Source organism: Microtus oregoni, unplaced genomic scaffold (assembly GCF_018167655.1).
Source record: "Microtus oregoni isolate MIOR12 unplaced genomic scaffold, Mior012 000072F_ref0000427, whole genome shotgun sequence".
Lineage (NCBI taxonomy): Eukaryota > Metazoa > Chordata > Mammalia > Rodentia > Cricetidae > Microtus > Microtus oregoni.
Window position 1 is genome coordinate 5,164,829 of NW_024543979.1, and position 22,541 is coordinate 5,187,369.

Genomic DNA, 22,541 nt, shown 5'->3' on the forward strand with positions numbered 1-22,541 from the left:
CGAATGTAATTGAAGGCCTCATGTTTATGTCTATAGAATACCATCTGTTGCAGCACAGGCAACTCATCATGAGCCACACATCTGTAGAAAGCGCACTCTGGCTCTTCCAGTTGCCAGCTATCTACCACTAAGTTTTCCTCAGCTAGAACTGGGTCCCTTAAGCTCATCGCCACTCCCTGCTGGAGTGACGACCAGCTTGACAGTGAGCATATCTTCTACCAGCAACTATAGCTACTGTCATAGCCCCATCATGTCCAAAGATATTTTGAAACAATAAGGTCTTGTTTTAAAATCCTTATATTTATTTCACAATTCTGTTGTAAATATCCCCATGACTTCTGGAATTTTAGAGAAGCTTTCTTCCTCTTTCTTAATTCCTCATAAAATGTCAAGAATGAATTGTGTGGAGGAAGGATCTTGATGCTATTTAAGGTGGCTAGCAATGAACGTTTTCAGAACTACTTCCCTTCATGCAAATGAGTTGCAGACACAGGAGCATTCAGAAAAACATGTCTGACCAAATACATTGCCAGCTGTGGAACATCAATAACAAAAACATGTATAACAACAAATATCAGATATTGTGCATTTTTTGGGATTTCAGTTTGGTGCCTGAAATTGTTTAGGAAGAGTGGAACTACAAGAGCTGAGAGGGCTGTGTGCAGGGTTGGTCAATCAGGTGGGTGTTGAAGTCCCTGTAAATGACAATAATAGCTATGGGAAGACAGGGGAAACAAGTCTAAAGTCAACCACCAAGGAGAGAAATGAAGGAATAGTGGCCTTGTTGAGGACAATGTGATGAAGGAGAATGGATATGTATGGTGGTTGAAACAAACACTTCAAGGAGGAGAGAGCTGGTAAGTGAGAAAACAGAGCAGAGGGACTCCTACCTCAAGTTTAGTTCCTAAGACAAAAGGAAGGTAGGACTTCCAGGGTCTGTTTTAGCCACTTTTTACAAAGCAAAACCTTCATGAACCAAGAACATTCTACAGTCCCAAATCTACAAGAGGGTCTTGTGCTGATGATGGATGCTTCCTAAAGGCAGTGTGCTGGTATTGGATGTTTCCAAAAGCATAGAGAAAGCCTATGTGAAAGGTCAACCTGGCTTCAATATGGCAGCCTTTGAATTTGTTGGAAGTGAACGCATTTTAAACCACTGTATGTCCACAGATATGTCCCCAGTTCTCAAAAATGTAACAACATCTCAGTCACACACACACACACACACACACACACACACACACACACACACATTTACAGAAAATCTTTCCTCACTACGGTGTGGTAATCCAAAACCATCTCTGGTGTAGGAGGTCCTTCCGTTTATGTGTTGCTGTCATTGGTTGAATAAAGAAACGGCCTTGGTCTACTGGATAGGACAGGACTTAGGTGGAGTAGACAGAACTGAATGCCGAGAAAAGGGCAGAGTGTCAGATGCCATGGATTTCCAGCCTGAGAAAATAAATCCAAAATTTGTAACAGATGGGAGCAAGCTACAGTGAAAATTTACAGCAAGTAATAGTCACTTTATTCACAAGGCAATAATTCCAATACATCTTGTAACTTGGCCTAAGTCTCCATATAATGTCCTTGGCTTTGTGCTGACCTTGTGAAATGACGCTAATTGATTACTGAATAATGCTGTAGCTTGTAGCAATAAAAGGGTTTCTAGTCACTCCATACTGGAGCCGAAATCAGAATCATAGTTCATGCCTCTCATTGCAGGCCATGGTAGAGAAACATAGGCCCTGTCTGCAGCATGGCAGACTCCTGAGGTCTTTCATGGCTGTTGTATAAAGAGGCTCCTCCCAGCCACTGCCTGTGGGATTGAGAGCACAGCTGCAGATTGCATGGTGAGTTTCTGTAGACTCTTACATGGGTCTCTGTAAAAAGACTTCTAGCTGCTGCCTATGGGAAGGAGGCATGAGATATCTGTTGATACCTCCACCATGTTGGAAAGCCTAAGTAGGTGGAGCCTGCAGCCAAAACTGCCACATTGGTCCCAGCCATGCCTGATTTGCAGTTTAAATCAGTGGTCAGAAAAGAATTACAGATACATACGATGAAGACAGATTCAGACATAAAGAAACCTCTAATCAGGTTCCTGTATGTTTAAATATGTGCATAGGATTGAGAGAGAGAGAGAGAGAGAGAGAGAGAGAGAGAGAGGAAACAGGAGACAGTCATAGATTAAAGAATAATATAAAGATAGTAAATGAAGTTTTTGAAAAAGGAATAAAATAATAAATATTATAATAAGCCATATGAAAATGAAAATACATGGAGAGTCTGGATTATGTATATTATTGCATTTTCTTTGAATGTTTGTTAATGAGCTAAGTGCTGAGAGACATTTGATTATGGGGGCTATTAAGTTAAACCAACATGTATGATTTCAAAGTATCTTGACTTCAAAGTTTAAATCTAAGTATATGTTGCTTTGGAAAAGAAGTTTGGTTTGTTCTGTCCACGGAAGATGAGAAGCTATGGATTCTTTCCAGGTTAATATGGTTTGAACTAGCAAGAACCTCTGTAAGATCTCCAATGGGAACAATGGCCCAGGTGATCCAATATTCAAAATAGCTACAGGGCTACTGGTTGAGATGAATAAACCATACAAAATACCCCATTCAGGACTTGACCTTAATTCTACATATTTTCAGGATCCCCATAAGATTACCAGCACACCTAATCAAGAGGTGTAGTATAGAAAATTACACCAAAATTCTCAAAATATTGTTTATGACTGTTTGTTTTCATTTAAAGGGGGTTGATTATAAATGGTTTATGGTAATAGTCAATCTCTTTCTTAAGAGAAAAGGAGGCTATTAATGGGAATGTTAAAAGTCCAGCTTCCAAGGATCCCTCTCAGCGTTGTGACACAGCTGCGGCGAGAGCGTCAGACTCGCACTCAGCGTCTCTATCCTGCATCCTCTGGGACAAAGGATCATGCTGCAAACGCTGCTGTGGCAGCCCTCCGCTCTGTTGTGGCAGGGATTTTAAACAGTGCTTCTATTTGAGCCTCCAGGAGCAGCTCGGTGGGCAAACAGGGAGAGATCTGCTGTTTATCAGCTGCTGGAAGCTCCCTGGGTTTTTGTTCTCTGTGTACTACATCTAACCTTTCCAGTGACTCATTTTCCCCCAGTTTTTCAACAAATATCAGGGCAAATTTTACCACAGGATTTGTCGTGACACCGTTGCACAGGGAGTTTTTACAAAGAATTGCCCCAGAGGATTTTCAGCGCTCTGCAACCGCTTGTGCTCTGACTTGCGCTGCCTAAGCGCTGCAAGGGGGATCTAAAAACTGCTCAAACCAGGCAGGCAGAGACTGTCTGTGCCTGTGGATCCCAAGAGGTGTGGAGTTTAAATCCACATCGGAAACAACTGTGGCAATAAAAGTCACTGCGCTAGATTCTATATTGAACAACTGGCTGTATGCACAGGCTGCAGCTGAAGTAGGGCTCCCGTCAAGCCAAGCTGGAGGCAGGCAACTGAACTGGGGGTTGGGGGAGGTGGTGTTGGGGTTCTAAAACCAAATGTTGGGCGCCAGATGAAGGTATGTCACAAAACAATCCCACACCAGTTTGGAATTATGATTAATAAAAGGGTTATTTATTTAAAGGAAAAAACTTACAGATCACTGTCCTAGGCAACAGCCCTCTGCATGACCAGCAAAAGGGGTCTAGTAGCCAGAAGCAGAGTCTGAAGCAAGGGAGAGAGACCACACCTCCTGCTTTAAAAAGCAATGACCACACCAAAGGGCGCTGGTATCTTAAAGGCTATTGATTGAAGGAGTGGAAGGAGCTCCCGCAGCAGTACAGGAAATGAAATTTGTAATAATATTGATAGTATTGGAATGTATTATATTGAGTGAGGTCAGGAAAAACAGATTTCACTCTCAAATGTTAGTCCTACATTGGAATGTTTAGATCTCTCTGTTTAACTTGGATGCCCGGAGACACTGGAAGTTTTAAAATGGCCATTGCTAGGAAGGGTAATGAATGCATATTATATGAAAATACAGAGAGAGAGAGAGAGAGAGAGAGAGAGAGAGAGAGAGAGAGAGAGAGAACTCTGCCATAGGAAGGAAAAATTGATGGTAAAAGAGTTGGAAAAGGTGAGGAGGTGATAGGAAATTAATCTGACTGGAACTGTGTGTAAAAGTCATGTAGAAATCTACAATTTTGTAAGCGAATTAGACAAAAATAATTTATAGCCCATATGTGTGTTGATGTGTGTGTATATGTGTGTGTGTGTGTGTGTGTGTGTGTGTGTGTGTGTGAAGATCACAGGACAACTTTTTCAAGTCAGTTCTGTTCTTTCTGTGGGAACCCCTTTAGCCAATAGCTTTTAAGTTGCTGGCCCAGTTTGAGAGTGGTCACATGTACTATATATACAGTTGTAAAAGCATGCACAGCCCCTGGGCTGCTGGATTCAGTTCCTATTCTCTGCTCATGAATTGGACTGCTGATTGGTGATGCTCCCCCTAAATAAAGAAACCTTTATTGTACTTCGTTCTGGGTTAGTGTGGAACTATTTTATTATAGTCAGCAACAGATTGGTGCCCAGTGTGGGACAGAGCATAAGCATGGGACTGGCTGAAAAGGCCTGCAGCCTTCTACACCTGCCTACGTGGCTTGAAACTTCTCTGCAGTGGAGCTACATTTTTGGCATTTAGCTGCAAATATTTCGGCTAGCATAGCAACTTGGCAATTTCCTGTTGTTCACCCACACAGCTTTCCTTGCCTATGACCCCAGGAGCACAGGCTTTCTGGTTTGCTTTTATGGCTTTTGAGCACTGGGTCCCTTGATATTTTTGGCCACCAAAAAACCTTCTTCATGTCTGGATTTGGTTTAACTGCTTTTAATTTGTTAGTAAATTTTTTAGTATTTAAGCTGGTGCCACTGCAGAATGATAGCTGGGCCCTTTGAGAGGTCACTGGGTGTGACTCCCTGCTCTGCACCAGGAATCACAACACCTACTGGCTAATAAAGATTATTACCCCTCAGTTCACTAAAAACATGTAACAGAGGTAAGTTCATGAAATAAATAAATTAATACATTTAAAATGATATATTTGTAGACAATATCACCATTCAGAATTTTAATAACCTTTTTATTTCTACTATGGATGGAATTCTGCAAGGATTATGTGGTGCTCTTAGTACATCCATTTTTATTATCATGAAACTTAGCCTTGTTCTCCATATTATATTGATGTGGGATTCCCCTCTGTATGCTGTAAATACTATTGGTTATTAAGGAAACTGTCTTGGGCCTACATGGAGAATAGAGGTTGGTGGGGAAAACTAAACTGAATGCTGGGAGAAGGAGGAGAAGTTAGGGAGAAGCCATGGAGCCACTGCAGGAGACAGACTCTGGAACTTTGCTGGTAGGCAACAACCTCGTGGTGATGCACAAATTAATGGAAATGGGTTAAATTCAGACGTAAGAGTTAGCAAATGAGAAGCTATATCAGACTGGTGTCCATGTGGCCAGCTAAAATCCACTAAAAAATAAGAAATTTTGGAAAGGAATTCTAGATACGGAAAAAAAAAAGTTCAGCTGAATTTTTTTTTTTCTGGATAGGCTTTGCTTGATGGCAGCACACAGCAGCTCCTTTAAAAGAGATTTTCCTGATTCAGTGGTAGCAGAAAAAAGTCACGGTATCAAAACAACTGCTTCCTGTTTTGCCAGCAGAAACAGTTTTGGCTCTTTGGGGAGTTGAGCTATGAAGCATTTGAATGGGGTTTGTGGAACCAAGTGCTTGGATACAAACTCGGAAAAGTAGCTGAAACCATGCCCACAGCACAGTGCCCTCAGTCTGAACGGGTGGCAGGATCAGGACTGCTAGGAGTGCACAGGCTGGAGAGCATGGTGGATTCCTGCTACCATACACAGATATATTTCCAGGCCATGCAATGCTCTGCTTGAGATATTTAGCTATTACTCAGATAAAATGGGCTTATGTGCTGTATGCTCATTCTCAGAGTTAAAGAGCTGAGTGCGGCTCCTAAATGACAGTCCCAGAGCTGGCTAACACTTACATATTAATTTAACCCATTTCTATTAATCTGTGTATGGCCACGTGGCTGTGCCTTACTGGGTAAATTGTCAACATCTGAATCCGGTGGGGCTCCATGATGTCTCTCTGACTCCACCCTTTTTTCTCCCAGCATAGAGCCTAGCTTTCCCTGCTTAGTTCTGTTCTTCCCTGCCATAGGCTCAAAGCAGTTCTTTATTCATTAACCAATAAAAGCCACACACAGACATAAGGACCTTGCACACCATGTGCAAGATTAGGCCCAGAAGTTAATTGATTAGATGAAATCTTTAGAAATATTCACAGGTTATAATTTCAGGCTTTACAAAAGACAGTGGTAAAGGGATTTGAATCGACTGAGGAAAATATCAGAACTGATAAGTGTAGTAATTAGGGGCGGCGGGGCTGCGTCCCCAGCACCCCGGCTGCCTGGCTAGCTTATGCCCGAAATAACAACACACAAACTGTATTCATTTAATCACTGCTTGGCCCATTTCTATCTAGCCTCTTCTAGGCTAATTCTCACATATTAATTTAGCCCATTTCTAATCATCTGTGTTGTGCACCTAGGTGCACATACCGGGAAGATTCTAGCCTATGTCCATCCTGGGTCGGAGCTTCATCGCATGCATCTGCCTGGGAGCTGAGAGCATGGCGTCTCTCTGAGGCGTCCGCTCCCGAGAGGAGAGCTGTGGAGTCTGAGCTCACTTCCTCTTCCTCCCAGCATTCTGTTCTGTTTACTCCTCCCACCTATCTTCTAACCAATGAGGGCCAAGCAGTTTCTTTTTATTTAACCAATGACCTTCCTCCATCAGATAAGCAAGAAGAGGAGCTACCAACAAAGGGTTTAGCATTTCCAGAACTTCTCAGAGTTAGAAATGACTTACAAAGAGTTTTAGAAACTTATGCCATTCTTACCTCTGACAAACCAGCATGTTCTCAATATCTAAACAGATACATAGAATGTAAATGAAAACCTATTGGTGTAAAAGATTTAAAAAATGTTAAGCAAGCAGTTTTATTTTATGGCATGCATTCACCATTGGTTAGGGAGATGGTAAAGACACGGACTTCAAGCAGTGAGGTCACTCCACATGACTGGCTTCAATTAGTTTCAGCGGTCCTTGAAGATGGGCCACAATTACAGTCAAAATGTTATTGGACAGAGGAGGCTGAAGTCTTAAAACAACAGAAAAGGGTCAAAGGATTTGAGGCTTCCCAAAATCAAATTCTTGCTGAGGGCTGTTATGCTATCCACATTTTCAAGTTCTTTATAATGTACATCCCTTTTCCTTGTGCCATACAGTAGCCTTTAAAGCTTAGGACAGAATTGAAAAACCAGGAAGTACAGTTAATGTTATAGTAATGTTAAACAATGCCCACGAGAACCCTTTAGTGACTTTTTATAAAGATTAACTAAAGCTGAATAAATAGGAGTAACAGATCCAGAAGCTACTCTGAACTTACTCACACTAATAATAATAGTGAGTGAATACTTGTGAGATGTGATCTATTATTTGTGGACAATTTTATTAGTATAGATTCTTGAGTATTGATACAAATTCAAATTATATTTGTAATATTGCATATACTCCTATTTCTGTTTACAATATTTGTTCATCGATGCAGTTATTTAGTCATATTGTATGCAAGCATATTTCTATCACTTTTAAAGATATTTTGTATATTTTCTACAGGAACCAGCTTTTTGTTTCATTGATTCTTTGGATTGTTTTCTGTGTTTCTATTTTGTTGATTTCAGCTCTCAGTTTGGTTATTTCCAGTCTTCTACTCCTCCTAGGTGAGTCTGCTTCTTTTTTTTTCTAGAGCTTTCAGGTGGACTAAGTCTCCAATGTGTGCTTTCTCTGTTTTCTTTAAGTGAGCACTTAGTGCTATGAACTTTCCTCTTAGGACTGCTTTCATAGTGTCCCATAAGTTTGAGTATGTTGTTTCTTTATTTTCATTGAATTCCAGGAAGACTTTAATTTCTTTCTTTATTTCTTCCTTAATCCAGGTATGGTTCAGTAGTTGACTGTTCAGTTTCCATGAATTTGTAGGCTTTCTGGGGGTAGCATTGTTGTTTAATTCTAACTTTAATCCATGGTGATCTGATAAGACACAGGTGGTTACTAATATTTTTTTGTAACTGTGGATGTTTGCTTTGTTACCGACTATGTGGTCGATTTTCGAGAAGGTTCCATGAGCTGCAGAGAAGAAGGTATATTCTTTCCTATTTGGGTGGAATAATCTATAGATGTCTGTTAAGTCCATTTGCTTCATTACCTCCATTAATTCTCTTATTTCTCTGTTAGGTTTCTGTCTGATTGACCTGTCCATTGGTGAGAGAGGAGTGTTGAAGTCTCCTACTATTTGTGTGTGCAGTTTAATGGCTGCCTTGAGTTTTAGCAATGCTTCTTTTACTTATGTGGGTGCTTTTATACTAGGGGCATAGATATTCAGGATTGAGACTTCATCCTGATGAACTGTTCCTGTTATGAGTATAAAATGTCCCTCTCCATCTCTTCTGATTGATTTAAGTTTGAAGTCAACTTTGTTAGAGATTAGTATGGCCACACCTGCTTGTTTCTTAGGTCCATTTGCTTGATAAGCCATGCACAAAACTCAAGTCCAAATGGATTAAAGACCTCAATATCAGTCCGAACACACTGAACCTGATAGAAGAGAAAGTGGGAAGTACCCTACAACAGATGGGCACAGGAGATTGCTTCCTATGTATAACCCCTGCAGCACAGACATTAAGGGCAACATTGAATAAATGGGACCTACTAAAACTGAGAAGCTTCTGTAAAGCAAAGGACACTCTCACTAAGACAAAAAGGCAACCTACTGACTGGGAGAAAATCTTCACCAACCCCGCAACAGACAAAGGTCTGATCTCCAAAATATATAGAGAACTCAAGAAACTAGACTTTAAAAGGCTAATTAACCCAACTAAAAAATGGGGCACTGAATTGAACAGAGAATTCTCAACAGAAGAAGTTAAAATGGCCAAAAGACACTTAAGGTCATGCTCAACCTCCTTAGCGATCAGGGAAATGCAAATCAAAACAACTTTGAGATATCATCTTACACCTGTCAGAATGGCTAAAATAAAAAACTCCAATAATAGTCTTTGCTGGAGAGGCTGTGGAGGAAGGGGTACCCTCATCCATTGCTGGTGGGAATGCAATCTTGTGCAACCACTTTGGAAAACAGTGTTTTGGTTTCTCAGGAAATTCGGGATCAACCTACCCCTGGACCCAGCAATACCACTCTTGGGAATATACCCAAGAGAGGCCCTATCATATGACAAGAGCATTTGTTCAACTATGTTCATAGCAGTATTATTTGTAATAGCCAGAACCTGGAAACAACCTAGATGCCCTTCAATGGAAGAATGGATGAAGAAAGTATGGAATATATACACATTAGAGTACTACGCTGCGGTAAAAAACAATGACTTCTCGAATTTTGCTTGCAAATGGATGGAAATAGAAAACACTATACTGAGTGAGGTAACCCAAACCCAAAAAGATGAACATGGGATGTACTCACTCATAATTGGTTTCTAGCCATAAATAAGGGTCACAGAGTCTACAATTGGTGAACCTAAAGAAGCTAAGTAAGAAGATGAACCCAAGGAAAAACATATAGTTATCATCTTGGCTATGGGAAGTAGACAAAATTGCCGGGGAGAAAATTGGGATCTTGGGGGTGGGGTGGGATGGGGGTAAGGGGAGAGGGGGAGAGAAAAGGGAGAAGGGGAGGATGGGGGAACTTGGGGAAAAAGGATGATTGGGATAAAGGAAGGTTGGATAGGGGAGCACGGAAGCACAATTCTTAGTTAAGGGAGCCACCTTAGGGTTGGCAAGAGACTTGAATCTAGAGTGGCTCCCAGGAGCCCAAGGTGATGTCCCCAGTTAGTTCCCTGAGCAGCTAAGGGTAAGGAACCTGAAATGACCCTATCCTATAACAATACTGACGAATATCTTGCATATCATCATAGAACCTTCATCTGGTGATGGATGGAGATAGAGACAGAGACCCACACTGGAGCACTGGACTGAGCTCCCAAGGTCCCAATGAGGAGCAGAAGGAGGGAGAACATGAGCAAAGAAGTCGGGACCACGAGGGATGCACCCACCCACTGAGACAGTGGAGCTGATCTATTGAGAGCTCACCAAGACCAGCTGGACTGTGACTGAAAAAGCATGGGATAAAACTGGACTCTCTGAACATGGCGAACAATGAGGGCTGATGAGACGCAAAGGACAATGGCACGGGGGTTTGATCCTACGTAATGTGATGGCTTTGTGGGGGCCCAGCCAGTTTGGATGTTCACCTTCCTAGATATGGACGGAGGTGGGAGGTCCTAGGTCTTACCACAGGGCAGAAAACCCTGACTGCTCTTTGGACTGGAGAGGGAGGGGGAAAGGAGTGGGGGGGAGGGGGAGAAGGGTGGGAGGAGGGGGCGTAGGGTGGGAGGAGGGGGAGGGAAATGGGAGGCTGGGAGGAGGTGGAAACTTATTTTTTTTCTCCTTTTCTCAATAAAAAAATATAAAAAAATAAAAATAAAAAAGATATTTTGTATATTGATTCAGTTTTAGGATATATCATACTGCACTATACTTTTCTAACTATGATCAAGATACTTAAACATTATTTATATTTTGAGGTCATTGTCCTCGTTTTCAGCACAGCTGTTTCAGATTGTTTACTACTCTAATATGAAGCCTTAGTCTTAAGGTATATAGATATTAAGAATTGTAGAACAATATTCAAAAATGTTTGCCATACTTATTGTTAGACTGATCAGGTTCTTTAGGTGCATAGAGGTTGCATTTGACATAGATAGGTAATCTTCAACCACTTCAAAGAACTGTACAGTATGGCATTCAAATAACTTAGGATTCTGTTTCCATGAGACATGACTGCTCTTGGCAGCACTGATCTATTTCCAAGGGAATCTTGAACACTGAAACCCCTCTACTTGGAGCTTGTTTCTTTTTAAAAATATTGGCCTTTGGGCAAAGAACTGCCAATGCCTCAACCACTGACAAAAATGCATGGTGTCCAGACTGGACAAGTAGGATACAAGAAAGGAGACTGCCAAACCTTGCAAAGACAGGGTCAGACAGTTTTAAATTTTTTCTGGCCTCTGAAAATGATCTGTCTGTTACTCTAGGCCTTATCCAAAGTTGTTTGCTTCAATGTTGCAAGTGAGACTTTGGGTGATTACCCAGGGAGATTGTTGTTTCAGTCATGTGTTGCATCTTTTGGGAAGTTGTTTGATTGCACTTTCTATTTACAAAGGCAATATTATTTCTCTGTGAGTTTGAGACCAGCTTGGTCTACAAACGCTGGTTCCAGGACAGGCTCCAAAGTTACAGAGAAACCTTGTCTCTAAAATGAATAAATAAATAATATTTCCCTTCTCATGTCTTTGATGAAGTTGAAGATTAGACCATCATAGTTACTTTTCTCTCATGACATAGCCAAGCCTTTTCTAATATGAGACTTAGACTCCTTAAGATAGGATAACTATTAAAACATTTAGTTTCTTGCTTGATATTGTTTATACTAGTTGTAATTCTAAATTTTATACTTGATATGTATTTTTATTATATATAGTTTTGTCTTAGATTTAGAACTTTTTTATTCTGACAAAAGGGGGATATAATGTTGGAACTCCTTCAGCCAATAGCCTTTAAGATACTTGTCCATTTTGGATGTGGTCACATGTACTACAAATAGAGATGTAAAAGCTTGTGCAACCCATTATTGGCTAATAGATTTTGTTCCTGATCCCCACTCATGCATAGGACAGCCAATCTGTGAATCTACCCTTAAATAAAGAAACTCCATTTTAGGCTACTGTGAGACATTTTATTATAATCAACAACTTGTTCTTCTAGCTTGTTGAGGCGATTCTTCCTGTACTTTCTTCCATGCTGGCTCTTCCAGGTTATCAGGTCCTTCAGTTTCCACGTGAATCCCCAAGCTGGCATTTCAAAGGCATACCCCTGTAATCCCTTTTCTTGGTGTTCTGATATAGAAGTCAGGTTTCCAGTCTTCTGCAGATAGCACCTTTACCTGCAGGAAACTACTTGCTGCACCCTGGATGGTTTTCAGAGCCATTTCCTTGGACATGGTTCAGAGGATCAAATTCAGTGCCTTGCATATGCTAGACAAGTTCTCTGCCTGCCCTGAGGGATTTTAAATATAGAAGCTTTTTATCCACTAATAGGGTAATTAGACTTATTTCCTTTCCTGTTTGTATCACTTTCTTTTTCTCTTTTTTGTCTTATTTCTCTGAGTATTCAATCTGTGTTTTAAATAATAGTTGAGGGAATGGTCACCCGTGACTCTATCCTGTATTTAGAGGAAATAATTTCAGTTATTTTCTATTCAGGATTTTGCTGTTGGTAGAACTTTCATAGTATCCTTTATTGTGTGTAGGAATGAGATTTCTCTTCCTGGTTTGTTTTGGGCTTTAATCAAGAATGTGTCTGGTTTTCAAAGACTTCCACCATCTATTGAGATTATGATATCATTCCTATCCTTGATCATATTATGTGCTTAACTTCTTTTAATAATTTGAATATGTTGAATCGTGCTTTAATAAAATACATGCTATTCAATCACCATGTTTTTCTGTAGTTTCTCTTGCTGATGACTTTAACTCCAGTTGTTATGACCCAATAAGATAAAAAATTATCTTTTTGATTTGTTAAAAGTGTGTGACAGACTGTTTCAATTTTTAATATGTAATTATCTTTCTTTTCTAACTTTGACTGGATATCTGCTTTGTCAGGTAGAGTATAGCTTTTGGAGTTTGTTTCGTTAAAATGTGATTTTCCATCTTTGTAGTTTCAATCTTCATATGGGTTGCCAGCTAGTTTAGTTTCTCACTGCAATAAACAATTAGTTATCATTTTCTGCTTTTCAATTCAACCTGCCATTGTATCATTTACTGCATAGTTGAGATCATTTATATATAAGTTAGTGGTAAAATGTTTGTACTGAATGAAACTCTATAATTTAGTGGCCTTATATTCATTATCTGATTTTTTGTTTTAACCTCAATTGTTATGTGTTCTTTTCTTTCTCTTTCATCTCAGATATTTGCTGACTCACTGACAGTTTGCCTTCTAGTGTTGTGATTAAACATCATGTCCAAAAGCTACTTTGGGTGGATAAGTTTTGTTTGCTTTATATTTCCACATCACAACCTATTACTGAAAGATGTCAGGTAGGAACTCGGGAAGGAACTGAATCAGAAATCATGGAGAAATATGACTTACTAGTTGCTCCTCATGGCTTGCTCAGCCACTTTTCTTAAACATGCCAGTACCCCAACATGGGCTGGGCTCTTCCACATCAATCATCAATCAAGAGAATGCCCTCTGCCTTGCCAATCTGATGTAGGCAATTCCTCACCTGAGGATTCTTCTTTCCAGATCACTTCAGTGTGTGTCAAGCTGATAAAAGCTAACCACACACTTCCTGAGTTACTGCTGTTGATTCCTCAGAACTACAGGAGTTATTTTCTCCTGAGCTCTTGTGGTTCTAGCTTGCTGTCTTCTCCCTTTATGATTTTATGTCCCGTGAGTGTCTTCTTTACTCCTGCCTCCCTGGTATTCATTTCTTTAGCTGTGTCCATCTTGAAGGTCTTTATAAAGGACAAATTTGTATGTAGTCATATTGGTCATTAGTTCTTTTCTTTGAGTGCTCTAAACACATAGTTGCACACCTGTCCTTTAACATTTCTGTCAAGGAAGCTGCTGTTTTTCTGATTGGTTTTACCATCAGGTCCATGTTAGTAACTTGCCTCTTCTCTGTAATCACGTCCAGAATTCTTTTCTTGTTCTGCATTGCATTCTCTGCATTTTACCAAAAGTGTGATATGACAATGATATTTTTTGTCATCTCTATGTGGTAGTTTAAATTACCTCTGTCCCTGCACATCCTAATATTTCAACAGATACAGAGTTCTTTATGATATTGCTTCAATTAATAAATTATATATATCTTTAGCCTCTATTTCAGCATTCTATTCTAATGAAATTGTGTTTCTGTTCAGTCTCTTTGTCATGCTCTGGAGGTCTTCATAATTTTTTCTTTATTCTTCTATATATACAATGAAAGACCCTACAGACCCCCTCCTCAAAACCCGCAGCTAGCATGCTCCCGGGGGAACATCCTGTTTGCTTAAAAAAAAAATTCTCCAGATCAGCAGCCAGCCTGCTCCCGTAAGAACATCCCATGTGCCTGAGAGAGCAGGAGATAGAGATAGGAAGACTGCAAGGCAAGATGTCAATAAGACAGGATATCAACAAAGCAGGTTAACTATAAGACAGGAACAGGATGACCGTTGCCAGGCATCCATGCTGAGAAAGGAAACCATTCATGCCCCTGCCTCATTCTGATAACCACGCTTTTGCTTCTGTAAGCTTGCTTTTTGCTGACACCCATGCTGAGAGAGGAAACCATTCATGCCCCCACTGTTGTTCCCTTGCAACACTACAACTCCCAGCATCCCTCTGGACTCCAGCGCACGCAAGCGCGGGACACATTTCCCAGAAGCCTTTGCATCCTCCGTTAAAAGCAAGGACAAGTCACGAGTTCGCCCCTTCCTTCCGCCTACCCTAGTGTGTCTGCACGGTTTCCCTTACCTGTTTGTTATCCCCCCCCCATTAAAGTGTACCACGTGGTACCGCCGCGTGTCTGTGTCTTTTCTAGTGTAACCCTCGTCTAACCCGCAGGAATTAAGAACAACATTTGGTGCCGCATCGACCCGGAGACCTCTCCGTCTGGTGCCCGAGGCTTTGCCTCTGGGTTTCACCGACAAGGTCTAGAGAACCGACAGCCTTCGCTCACCACCACCTGTTCCCACGGCCATTTCCACCGCTTCATCCTGGTCCGTGAGTTACCCCGGGTTCACTTCCTTCCCCCTGGGGCGTTCAAAGACTGTCCAGCTGGCTTTCTTTGCGCACCTCGGGCTAGGGCTAGGTTGCTAACCCGCCTCCCCCGGTTTTTTGCCCTCGGCCGAAACGCTCAGTCCGCGCACCCGGAGTTCGGTGCTCCGGGCTTTTTCTCTTTTTTCTTCCTTTTTTCTAACTTTTTCCTGTCCACTTTCGGGCCGCTCCTTGTGGCACCTCCGGGCCCTGTGCCCTAAAGAGCTTAATCGCCTCCTCTCAGCCGGGACTTTCTCTCCCGTACGGTTGCTGGGCTCGGGGCAGTTAAGTGTTAACACGCCCCAAATTCGCAAGGACGCCTGCGTTTTTGGCTTGCCGTGTTCGCGGTACTCTGTTGGTACCTTTGCGGCTGGGCTGCACTTCAGCCATGGGCTCAAAAAATTCTAAACCGGTCCCCCCATCTTCCCCGCTCAGGCAGCTTCTGGAAGCTCTCCAACCCCACGCCCTCATTCCCTCCATAAAACTTTCCAAGTTAACACGGCTTTGTTCCAAGACTTGGCCTAAATACAATTTACAGGGCTCCATTCGCTGGCCTTCCCAGGGATCATTTGACCCTGACACTCTGCGGGAGTTGGCAAATTTTTGTCACCGGTCAGCTAAATGGAAGGAATTAATGTACGTGATGGCCTTCTTTTATATGGCTCTAAAAACTGACCCATCTACCTCGTCACACTGTTCACCGGCTCACATGTTTTTGGCTCTACCCTCCCTCCAGGAACCCTCCGCTCCGACCATGGACCCCAATGATGACCCCCTGCCTCCCCGACCTCGTGACACCACTCCTTCCTGCCCTGCCCAATCGGGGGCCACCTCCTCTATCCCCCCTCCTTCAAAAGTTTCTTTTAGGTACAAAAAGGAGTCGCCTACACCTTCTCCCCACGCCTCTAAACGCTCCATTCCTAGGTCTCCAGGAGTTCCGCGTAAACATCCTTCTGGGTCGCCTTCCCGTTCCTCTGAATCCCCCAAAAAATCTCATTCCCCCCGTCTCATATATCCCAGCCTTTCTGATCCAGCTTCACCTAACTTTTCTCGCAGCAGGGCTCGACTGCGAAGACAATTAACGATTTCTTCCCATCACAGCAGGCACAGGCGGGCCAATCAACTTCGGATTCTTCCGTCTCACCTCCCTGCCCCACCCCTCTGCCTTGGTCTTCCAAGACCCCCTCAGGCGCTAACCCCACCCGCCACCTTGCGCCTAATTTCACCCCTCCCCTTACGCGCTCGCGAGCCGCTGCCGCAGCAGCAGACCCTGATCAACCCAAACCAGCTACCGTTCTGCCCTTACGAGAGGTAGCTGGGGTCGAGGGCCCACTTCGGGTGCACGTCCCCTTCGCCTTATCGGAACTTTCACATATTTCTAAGCTACTAGGGTCGTATACGGCTAACCCCACTAATTTCACAAAAGAGTTTCAATATTTAACCCAATCTTACAGCCTAACTTATCATGATATTTATATGATTCTCTTTAACAACTTGCTTCCTGAGGAACGCCGACGGGTCTGGGAGCAGGCGAGACTGCATGCTGATGAAGTACACCAGACTCAGCCTTCTCATCCACCCAGTGCAGAGGAGGTGCCCGAACAGGAACCCCACTGGGATTACAACTCCCCCGGGGGCATTCTGTCCAGAGACCGATTCTTAACCTGCCTCCTGGTGGGATTAAGAAAGGCGGCTCTCAAACCAGTCAATTATTCTAAACTTGCAGAAATATTTCAGGATACAAACGAGAATCCTTCCACATTCCTTGACTGTCTCACCAAAGCTATGCTACAGTTCACAAACATGGATCCAGAATCCAACGAGGGCAGACAGCTCCTGATGTCCCACTTTGTCAACCAGTCCTACTCAGACATCAAGGCGAAGCTCAGACGTTTGGAGAAGGGTCCCTTAACTCCACAGGCACAGATCCAGGAGATGGCCTTCAAGATCTACCACTCAAGGAATGACAAGGCCAGAAATCATTGCCACGTGATCACCGCACCCGCCAGGCCAGCCGAGGTGATGGACTCCACTGCCCGCCCTCCGCGCGCGGCTCCCCCGCCCCCCGGCCCATGCTTCAAGTGTGGTAAGACAGGTCACTGGTCAAAGGCGTGCCCCAATCCCCATCACAACCCAAGGGGCCCCTGCCCAAGGTGTCACAGGGAGGGTCATTGGTCCACAGACTGCCCTTGTGCATTCGGTGACACTGGGGCAGCCGCCCCAGAGGACCCCCAGGTTGACCTATTGGGTCTGGCTCTGGAAGACTGAAGGTTCCCGGGCTCCTCCACTGACAACCCGACTGCTACGCCCATCTGCAACCAGGAGCCGCGGGTACTTCTTACAGTGTCGGGACGCCTCATCTCCTTTCTCTTGGACACCGGAGCAACATATTCGGTTCTAAGGGAATTTTGGGGGCCAACCTCCCCCTCACGTTCCCCTATTGTCGGGGTAGGGGGACAGCCTTATCTACCTCTCCAAACTCCACCTCTCAACTGCATATTTAAAGGTATCTTTCTCACTCATTCATTTCTAGTTCTACCAACCTGTCCAGTCCCACTCTTGGGAAGGGATCTTCTGACCAAGCTGGGAGCTTCCATTTCTTTTGCACCCCCCACCCGTTTCGTTTCAGACCCGTCGGTGACACAGCTGCTGCTTCTCCTGGCTCCGTGACCCTCTGATACTAACATGTCTTTTCCCCTCCCAGCTTCCCAGGTGGACCCTCTCGTGTGGGACATCCAAAACCCAGCTGTCGCTAAACACCCCCCCCCCGTTGTTATTCAGTTAAAAAACCCTACTGGGTATATCACCCAAGCCCAGTACCCGCTTCCTTCCCAAAGCCTCAAAGGACTAAAACCTATAATCTCTCATCTCTTGAGGAAGGGGCTGCTCCGCCCCACCTCATCCCCCTTTAACACTCCTATACTGGCTGTCAAAAAATCTAACGGAACTTATCGTTTGGTTCAGGACCTCCGGCTCATTAATTCTGCTGTCGTTCCCTTACACCCAGTGGTACCCAATCCTCTCACACTTCTGTCTAACATTCCTTCAGGGACCTCCCACTTCTCAGTCTTAGACCTAAAGGATGCCTTTTTCTCTATTCCTCTCAGCCCTCAGTCTCAGAACATCTTTGCCTTCACCTGGACAGATCCTGATACTAATTTCTCCACACAACTAACCTGGACCGTCCTGCCTCAGGGATTTAGGGACAGCCCACACCTCTTTGGCCAGGCTCTGGCCTCTGATCTGCTCTCACTGTCCCTCCTTAAATCAAAACTGGTACTCTATGTCGATGACATCCTGCTATGTAGCCCCTCTTTGGAGACTAGCAGGACTGACACCGCCACCTTATTAAATTTTTTATCCAAAAAGGGCTACAGAGTCTCGCCTTCGAAGGCTCAATTGTCCACCACTCAGGTAACGTATTTGGGGTTAACTATAACCCCAACACAAAAGGCTATCACCTTAGACAGAAAGAGACTAATTCAATCTCTTGCAGTTCCCTCCACCAAAGAAGAGGTTCTGTCATTCCTGGGAGTGGCCGGTTTCCTGCGATCCTGGATTCCCTCATTCTCTCTCCTCGCCCGCCCCCTATACGAAGCAGCCCTCGGCTCTATGCATGAGCCCCTGCTTCACCCCATCACCAAACCTTTCCGGAGACTCCAACAGGCCCTTACCCAGGCCCCAGCTCTCCATCTTCCGGATTTAACCCGCCCTTTTTCTCTTTACGTAGCAGAAAAAGAGGGCTATGCCCTGGGAGTTCTAGGCCATCAACTGGGACCTTCCTTCGCACCTGTAGCTTACCTGTCAAAGAAGATGGACCTCACCACTCGGGGCTGGGCACCCTGCATACGGGCCTTGTCAGCTGCGGAACTTCTTATTCTCAGATAACGGTCCAGAGTTTACTTCTCAGATTTCTCAAAATCTGTCTAAAACGCTCGGGATCCCCTGGAATTTCCATATACCGTACCATCCTCAGTCGTCAGGTAAGGTAGAACGAACTAACTGCTCTTTAAAGGAAGCCCTCATTAAGATGTCACAAGAACTCCACCTCGACTGGGTAAGGCTCCTGCCTTTAGCTCTTTTCCGACTCCGAGCCCTTCCAAGGGGCCCCCTCCTCATCTCACCCTTTGAACTCATGTATGGGCGGCCGGTCTTAACCCCCGGCTTCTCATCGGAGACTTCCCCCCTTCCTGACCACCTGCTCACTCCCCTCCTGTTCCACTTACGCTCACTACTATGGGACTTCACAGATCACTCACTACCTCGACCATGTGCTAATACATGTCCGCCGCCAGTTAAAATAGGGGATGAGGTATTACTCTCACCCCCAGGCCAGCGCCCTTCACCCCTTTCCCCTAAATGGCAGGGCCCTTTCAAAGTAATTCTTTTAACTCCCACAGCTGCCAAGCTTAAAGGAATTCCTCATTGGATTCACCTGTCACATCTTAAACCGTTTATCTCCACAGCTCAAGATAATCCTTCATACACGGTGACTCAAACCGGACCCTGTACTCTTAAGTTCCAAAGGACGCCGGATTCAGCCCCCCTACTACAGTCTAAGGACAACAATGGTCCCAATCCGTCACTGTGTTAACACACCCTCCCTTCTTTAAATTCATAAATAACCGTCTAGCTGTCATTACAGGTACCCCCATCAAATACGAAGGCAAATGGTAAGCAGATTCTCCTCTACAAAGCTCTTTTACGTAACAGGCCAGCCGCTGACTGCAGCAGTGGCCCCTGAAATGTTAAGAGATGTATGGTTAGAATCTATTTCTTTTAAGACAGTTTCCTTAAGCTCTGGGATGCCAGCCCAACAGATCAAACACAAAGGAATAAGTATCACTTAATTTTTTTTTTATCATTTCTTAACCCCGGACATCCTAAGACCCTCTCCCCCCCCTCTTCACCCCAGCTCCCCAAAAATTCCCCCCCCCCTTCTTTTAATTTTTTTTCTTTTACTAATGCAACTTTTGCCTTCCAGCATCTTAATGATGACCCAGCTACTCAGGAAAAGCCACACAGATTTCTTCAATCAGCCGCCTCAGACGACAGCCAGGACTTCAAACATCAGTGACCAACTACACCAGCCAGCAACCCTGGACATCATTGACCAACTACACCAGTGACCGCAAACGCCAATGGGACATTGCCAAGATAATCGGACGTTCCCTGGACCCCTCAACGCCCAAAGCCAGCAGGAAGCAGCCATGAGAGACTGGACTACGCCCCCATTCCCTACCCTTTAAGGTCCCCCAATTTTTTTAATCAAACCAAAAGGGTGAAATGTTGTTCCCTTGCAACACTACAACTCCCAGCATCCCTCTGGACTCCAGTGCACGCAAGCGCGGGACACATTTCCCAGAAGCCTTTGCATCCTCCGTTAAAAGCAAGGACAAGTCACGAGTTCGCCCCTTCCTTCTGCCTACCCTAGTGTGTCTGCACGGTTTCCCTTACCTGTTTGTTATCCCCCCCCCATTAAAGTGTACCACGTGGTACCACCGCATGTCTGTGTCTTTTCTAGCGTAACCCCCGTCTAACCCGCAGGAATTAAGAACAACACCCGCCTCATTCCGGTCGACTGATAACCACACTTTTGCTTCTGTAAGCTTGCTTTTGCTCTCCCCTATAAAAAGACCTCCCCCCAGTCTGCAGGTGCGCAAGTCCTCTGAAAGACTTGCTGCCTGCAGGTACCTGTGTTTACTCAATAAACCTCTTGCTAATTGCATCCTGTGGCCTGGTCTCAGAGTGTCCTGGTTCTGGGGTCTTTATCAGAGAGGAAACGTCCTCTCTGAGGGTCTTTCATACAATAGCTCTTTAACCTTGTATTTGTAGCCTTAATATTTTATCTCTCTGCTAATTTAGTCTGTTGGTTTCTTCTGAATTTTAAAAATTGATTTGCAAAGTTTTCCATAATGTTCATTTTTAAAAATTCTCTATTTACCACTCATAAGCTGTATTGTTTTATTTCCTTCAGTTTTCTACCTTTTCGATTTGCAATCCTTTCAAAGTATACTTCTTGAATGATTTCTTCAGTATTTTACTTAAACATTCTTAGATTCTGTTGACAATGTGTTCTGATCTTTTGACAAATTTTGTTTCCTCACATTCTGTGTTTTGTTGTTGAAGTTCCTGAAGCTGTGGGAGTGAATATGGATTTCACACTGATAAGAGGATTTGTATAGTGAGCATCCTTCTACAGAGGTCTTAATCCCTAGCAATGATCAGAGCACAGAAGATAAACGACAGTAACAACATCAGTGTGAACTTTCCAAATAAAAAAACGGGAATAAAGAAGTAATGGACAGGAGTTGGTGATGCATGTCTTTAATCCCAGCCCTTGGGAGGTAGGGGCAGGTTGACTCTGAATCAAGAGAAGTCTGGTACACAGAGTGACTTCCAGTTCAGCCAGTAATACATAGTGAAATCCTGTCTCAATAAAACAAACAAATATAGAGCAAGAAAGTTTATGAAAAAAAAGAAGTTGAAAGATCAGGAGATTAAAAGTATAGTTACAAAGTTTAAAAATGTAAATAAAATAGATAATGTGCAGGCCTATGACCCTGACCCATGGAAGGTTAGGTTAAGGATCACAAATCTGTGGCAAGTCTGAACCATCCTCATAGACCCCGCCTCAGAGTCAACAGCAGCAGTGTTAGGTCTGACTGTTACTGTGCTGCTGCTCTGGCCATGTGCACATATCTCTCCAAATCTTAAACTGAGATAACTGGCAGGTAGTTTCTGCTGGTGGGGCTTGCATACTACAAGAGAGGCCAAGTGTTTCTGTTCACTAACCTCCCTTGATTTCTTGAGAGAAAGAGAGAGACTTGGCAAAGTCTGTTCCCCTCTGCTGTTCTCTCACTCTTTCTTTCCTGTGGCAGGGCCCAAGAACAAGGTGACAGGGAATTGACTGACTGTAGTCAATGCTTGAATTCTGATCAGAATATCTGGGGTTAATTGTTTTGACTAGAAAAGTTAACAATCTTTTGCCACCATATTGTGTGGCACCCCCTTCCATGCTGGTAGATGGGATTCACTGCAGCCTGCCCTGAGGTCTGCCCAAGTTGACTTCTGGCCAAACAGGTTTGTCTCTGGGTCGTAGGGTGCTGGGGTGGGGGAGGGTCTCACTGCCTCTGGGTGCTAATCTAAGGCAGCTGTGTTGTGACACTGTAGTCAGTCTGCCATCTACCAGGACTGCTTTTGTATTCAGATCTAAGGGGCTATAATTATCCGCCATCATTTAGAGGGGTTGGTTAAAAATTATTATATTATGACCTACTGACGGAAATAGCAAGATAGTTTTTGTACAAATTTTTATGATAACTGGAAAGTGATAAAGAAGGCAGGAGACTGAAATAATGAAAAGAGAGGAAGGGAAAGAGAAAGTTGTCTAAAGTAAAAATGCCTAAGGAATCAAAGAAAGGGACAGGAGATATATAGAAAGTTGCAGGAGGACAGAGGGGATGTCAACTACATTGCTGTGATTTCTTGATATAGAAAGTTGTACAAGGTCAGAGGGGATGTGTATTACATCTTCTGT